The sequence below is a fragment of the Lactuca sativa genome, chromosome 4 (genome assembly GCF_002870075.4).
Source record: "Lactuca sativa cultivar Salinas chromosome 4, Lsat_Salinas_v11, whole genome shotgun sequence".
Lineage (NCBI taxonomy): Eukaryota > Viridiplantae > Streptophyta > Magnoliopsida > Asterales > Asteraceae > Lactuca > Lactuca sativa.
This window is the reverse complement of record NC_056626.2, coordinates 160347804-160353319: the sequence shown is the minus strand read 5'-3', so window position 1 is coordinate 160353319 and position 5516 is coordinate 160347804. Positions and strand designations below refer to the sequence as shown.

At 35.7% G+C, this 5516-nt stretch overlaps 1 long non-coding RNA gene across 3 annotated transcripts; it reads left to right on the top strand.

Annotated features, from left to right (window-relative positions):
• Positions 1-2773: 2773 nt before the first annotated feature.
• LOC111883561 (uncharacterized) lies at positions 2774-4398 on the top strand. Of its 3 annotated transcripts, none has more exons than XR_002847485.3 (6): positions 2775-2972; positions 3171-3282; positions 3362-3589; positions 3676-3781; positions 4043-4091; positions 4226-4398. It is a non-coding gene; the product is annotated as an uncharacterized LOC111883561 (long non-coding RNA). The 3 variants fall into 3 exon arrangements; XR_002847484.3 differs by having other exon boundaries at positions 3362-3593; XR_002847483.3 differs by having other exon boundaries at positions 2774-2972; positions 3362-3781.
• Positions 4399-5516: the final 1118 nt, after the last annotated feature.

The window sequence follows — 5516 nt, the reverse complement described above, 5'->3', positions numbered from 1 at the left end:
CTAATCAAATTAAACAATTAATTTAATCCTAATCCTTATCCCTCTAAATTTCGAAAATTAGGGTAAAGGATAATTATCCAATTAATCTAATCAAGTAACAATTATCCAAAACAAGAAACCCTAAAAATGCTAAGCGTATTTCAAAATTCAAGGGAGGAGGCTAGGGTTTTTCAAAACCCTAACCCTAATTTCGATTAGGGTTCATGGAGGCTAGGGTTTTTCGAAAACCCTTTGAACCAAAGATCCTAGAAATCGAAAATTTGGCCTTTTAGGGTTTAATAGCTATAAACCCTAATTTGAAATTCAACTATTATAGCAATTCAATTTAAAACAATAATGGCTCTGATACCGCTGATGGATTTTAGGTAAAACAAATAAACTAGAAAAACAATTCCTAAGTTCACATGCAACCTACTTAGGATCTATGTTTTAACTATTGAACATATAACTTTGAATTGCAAAACAAGAACCCTAGAGGAGAGAGGCTATTTTTGAAAATAACAAACTAGGGTTTAGGAGTTACATACCTTTCAATTGTTATAGCAAACAATTGACAATCCTCTTGATCTTGATCTTAATCTTCTTGGAAGCTTAGCACCACAAGTGTAATGCCTCTAATGGAATCACACCCAAACTGGCAAGAAGGAAAGAAGAAAAGAGATGGGAGAGGGAGTATGAAAAATCTCGGCCTTAGGGTTTCTTCAAAAGAAAGAGTGACCAAAATATGAACCAGGAGGCTCCTTATATAGCTGAGGGATCTAGGGTTTAGGGGAAACCCTAGTTATCCTTTGCTTAGGGCCTAAGCAAACCCAAGGGCCTTATCCAAGCCCCTATGGACGAAATCATTAGGGTTTCCCCTATAGATTTCGTCCACCTTCTTCCAAGGGGTTTCTAGAGCCTTCCACTCAACTATTAGATAATTGCAAACTAGTCCCTGCACCCTACAATTAATACTTTTAACCCCAAAATTAATTCTGATTAATTTCTGGCTAACTATTAATTAAACATAATGATTTCTAATCAATACATTAATCTTTTAACATATTAATATATCATTTATATTAATTTATTAATCTTATAATAAATCAATATCTCTCCTTTCATAATTTCCTTGTCCGGTTGCTAGGTTTGAGGGCAACCCAAAAGGACTGTGTTGTTATCAATTCAAGTACATACCAATTATAGTTATGGGCTTAGACACCTAATCCAACAGTTGGGCCATTAGAAATGCCAAATATTTGGACTGGACTAAATGCTTGGGCCTTAGAATAAGACCATGTAAAGGTTTGGGCCTAATTTGGAAAATTGGGCCATATGTTGGGGTTTGATTCATAGTTTAACTTTTGGGCCTTTGGATTGGGCCTTGGGCTTGAATCAAGCCAAGATGGGGTAATGTAGCTTGTTACTCCATGAACTTATGGTTATGTTTTGGGACCTAATTATTAATTGGGTGATGTTTTGATATTGACAGATCGGGAGTCTGTCCTCCAGCAGTTGGGGTTGTGTCCGTGGGACTTTAGGTTACCTTCTAGTATAAGTGGGTCTAAGGCACCAAGGCCAACCCACTAGTAGTTGATTATAGATGAGATGATTGTCTTTTTGATAATTGTATGGTTTGATACTACCTGGTAAGTTTATGTGCTAGCATGATATGTTATATGTGATAGTGGTAGTAGGAGGGAAAATAGTCCCCGAGTTCGGTTGTTAGGACCGAAGGGTAGTTCAGGCACCCCGGATATGTCTGACGGTATCATTATGTTATGATATGTGTGGTAGTAGTAGTAGTAGTAAGGGGAGAAATAGTCCCCGGAGTTCGGTTGTTAAGACCGAAGGGTAGGTCAGCACCCCATAGGGGTGTAAGTGAGCCGAGCTACTCATGAGCTACTCGGGATCGAATCATTAAAAGCTCGACTCGAGATCGAATTAAACGAGCCCGAGCTGAGCTCGAGCCTAGATTTGAGGCTCGTTTACTAAACGAGCTCGAGCCGAGCTTCAATTAATGGGGCTCGCGAGCTTAAACGAGCCTATATATATATATACACACACACACACACACATATATATATATATATATATATATATATATGTGTGTGTGTGTGTGTGTGTCTATATATATATATATATATATATATATATATATATATATATATATATATATATATATATATATATATATATATATATATATATATATACATAGAGGCTCGTTTAGGCTCGATTAGGCTCGCGAGCCCACTAAATTGTTCATGAGCCGAGCTTGAGCTTCATTTTAAGGCTCGAATCGAGCTCGAGCTTCCTCAAATTAAACGAGCCGAGCTCGAGCTTGGTCAGGCTCGGGCTCAGCTCGGCTCGTTTACACCCCTAGCACCCCATAACTACTTTACATTGGTAGGTCAGCACCCCATAACTGCTTGACATGAGTAGGTCACCCCATAACTGCTTGACATGGGTAGGTCACCCCATAACTGCTTGACATGGGTAGGTCAGCACCCTAGAACTGCTTGACATGGGTAGTTCGGCGCCCCAGAATGGCCAGACATGGTAGGTCGACACCCCAGAATGATCAGACAGGGTAGGTCGTGCAACCAAGAATTGTCCGACAGTATGTATGTTATCACTACAAATAAAATTACATTTAGTGGCACAATATTTTAGTGGCATATTATATTGTGTGCCACTATAATTAGTGTTTAGTTGCACATTTTGTTTTGTCCCACCATATCTAATTGAAAATTCTAATTTTAAGTTGGCGCTACTAATTCCCTCCTAACACTCAAAACTTAAAAGAATCACACTTTGTATATTTGCCCTAATCAGACGCCAAAGTAACAAAGACGACTTCTCACTTTTCTCGCTTCCACTCCTCCGCTCCTACGTGACAACCAACGCATCCCCACATCAGACTTGTGACCACCATATCAGAGCGACGATGTAGCCTCGCATCCAACCGATACAATCTTCCCCTGGAGGCAGTACGATTTCCACACAGACTTTCGATTTCATTGATTTCCTTTTGCTTTGAAAACATTCAAGTTTGGACTAGTCACGTTCGTTTCATTTTGAAACAATATCGTCGATTTATTAGTTTTGAATTTGTTATTTTGTTAAATTGATTTTAATATAATAGTCAAACTTGTAATTATTGGGTAATTTGACATTTTTCATTCTAGGAACTTTAGGTTGTCAAGGGGACGAGGGTATATGTTTATGGATTTTGTCCAATGCACTAATGGTCACCTATGACCACTGATGCAAGAGTTATATTCCAAAAGATGAATCAAGGTGAATACGATTTCATAATTTATACTTTGTGCTTTACATTTGTACTTTTCAAGGTGATGTTTATGTGGGTTTGTATTAGGCACACCAGGTGTTCGACATATTGTCCATTGGAAAACTTCAACTACACCAGAATGGCCAAATATCAAAATGAAGAATGAAGTGGAGTATGTTGAAATTTCTTTATAGATAACAAGGGTGGGTCCATTGACTCCTTTTCACTCTGCATTGATTTGCCCTTGGATTTGAGTTTTTTTTTGGATATCAGAAAATCGGAAGGGTATGTAGCATGAATAAAAGTGGGATGAAGGTGGGTAAGTTCTCAAACAAAGCTTGACAATGTACACATTTACATTGCACTACACACAATTGCAATTGTCTGTATGTTTCTTGCAGGCAAGGTTGAAACACTCCTCATCCTTTGAAAGACGATGTTATCCTTGTTTCTTATGAGATTAGTAATAAAAAGGATCTTGAGGCAATAAAAAGAATCAAACAGAAGGTACAATCATTTCATTTAAGCTAAGCTGCCTTTTAAACTTTTCAAGAGTTTAAGTTTGTATATTTATTCTATCCTTACATGTGTTTTATAAATTTATTCAAATGGGGAATCTTTTTATAAATTTTGACTATGTAATAAACAAGTTGTTTAGGGGCAGAATGATGGTCACGATGGTATGTATCATTTATTATGACTTTTGGAAACATTATATTAAAAATATTAGTTAATGATGTTACATTTTACATTACATGTGTTTTGCAGGTATGAGAGTTGACGACAAAATGAGACTTGCCAATCCACCATCAACGAGGTATGTGAAAGGTTAAATAAATTATATTTTATTTTTTGAATAATTTGAACATTGATGTAATTACATATAAAATTAATGATTATTTTAGTATTACATTACATATTTGTGACAATATTACTCTTTATTTGTTTCAGGGTCGATCAAGTTTCGTGTTTGTTCCCCTCAAGTCGATAGTATTGTGTTTTGTGTATTAGCACAACATTTGGAATTATTGAATTTTTTATAGACATTTGTGTTCTAGATATTAAGAATATTGTTGTTAGACAAGTTTTAATTGAAATAATGATATTATGTGTTCCATTTTGTATCTTAATCGTCTTATTTTTATTTTCTACATTCCATTTAAAAGAAAAAAGAAAAAAACGAATCTAGATTAATAAAATAAATTTTTTGTTAAAATGAATCACTAAAAGTATGAAAATAACATTTATTTTACCAGTTTAATAGTGGCATAAAAATAATGCCACTAAAATCTACAAGTGTTGTAGTGACATAGTAGAAAAGTTCCACTAAAACCAACTAGGCTAGAACGATACAACCAAAAAGTGCCACTATAGGCCTTTAGTAGCAGCACTTTTAGTGGTACTTTTTTTTGTGCCGCTGATTTTCCAAAGGGTCTTTAGTGGCATTTTTTTAGTTTTTAGTGGTACTTTTTTTATGCCACTAAATGTCATTTTATTTGTAGTGTATGTGTTATGTGGTATGATGGGGGAAGTCACTAAGCTTTGTGCTTGCGGTTTTCAGTTTTGGTTTCAGGTACTTCGTTTTCAGAGGAGATGAATTGGCTCAATCGCAGCGCATCACACTATATTTCCGCACATGAGATCTTGGGGATTACACTATGATATTGTTTTAGGATAACATGTTTTGATTATTTCTACCTTGGTTTTGACATGGGATGTTATTATGGATGTTTCTATACTGATTGGTTTTATAATAACTTAATTAAAATCAAATTTTTGGTCTTGAATTTTGGGGATGTTACAAGTTGGTATCAGAGCCTTGGTTTGAGGGATTCAGACACACTCTCGGGTGTTTCTGAACTCAAACTAAGGACTTGGTATGAAAATTTTCAAAAGTAAAATCATTTTATAAAAAGAAGTTCGAAAAAAGATAAGAACTTTGAAAAGAGAACAAGATGTGTGATGCGTGCAATCAGCCGAGCTCAAGTAAGTTTTCCCCAAGATATCCATACGTGTTATGATATGTTATGTTATGATATGACTATGAGAAATGCATGCTAGATTAGGGATAAGGATCTAGGAAGGATGCCTTATATGCCTATTGTATGTGCTTGTAGACTTGCATGCTAGTATTGATCAGTCAATGATAGGATTATCTGATCTCTATTGCACGCGGCTATATTCATGAGGTAGCTAATTGAAATTACTAGGAATCTTTCAACAGCTGAGGACTGGGTGAGTT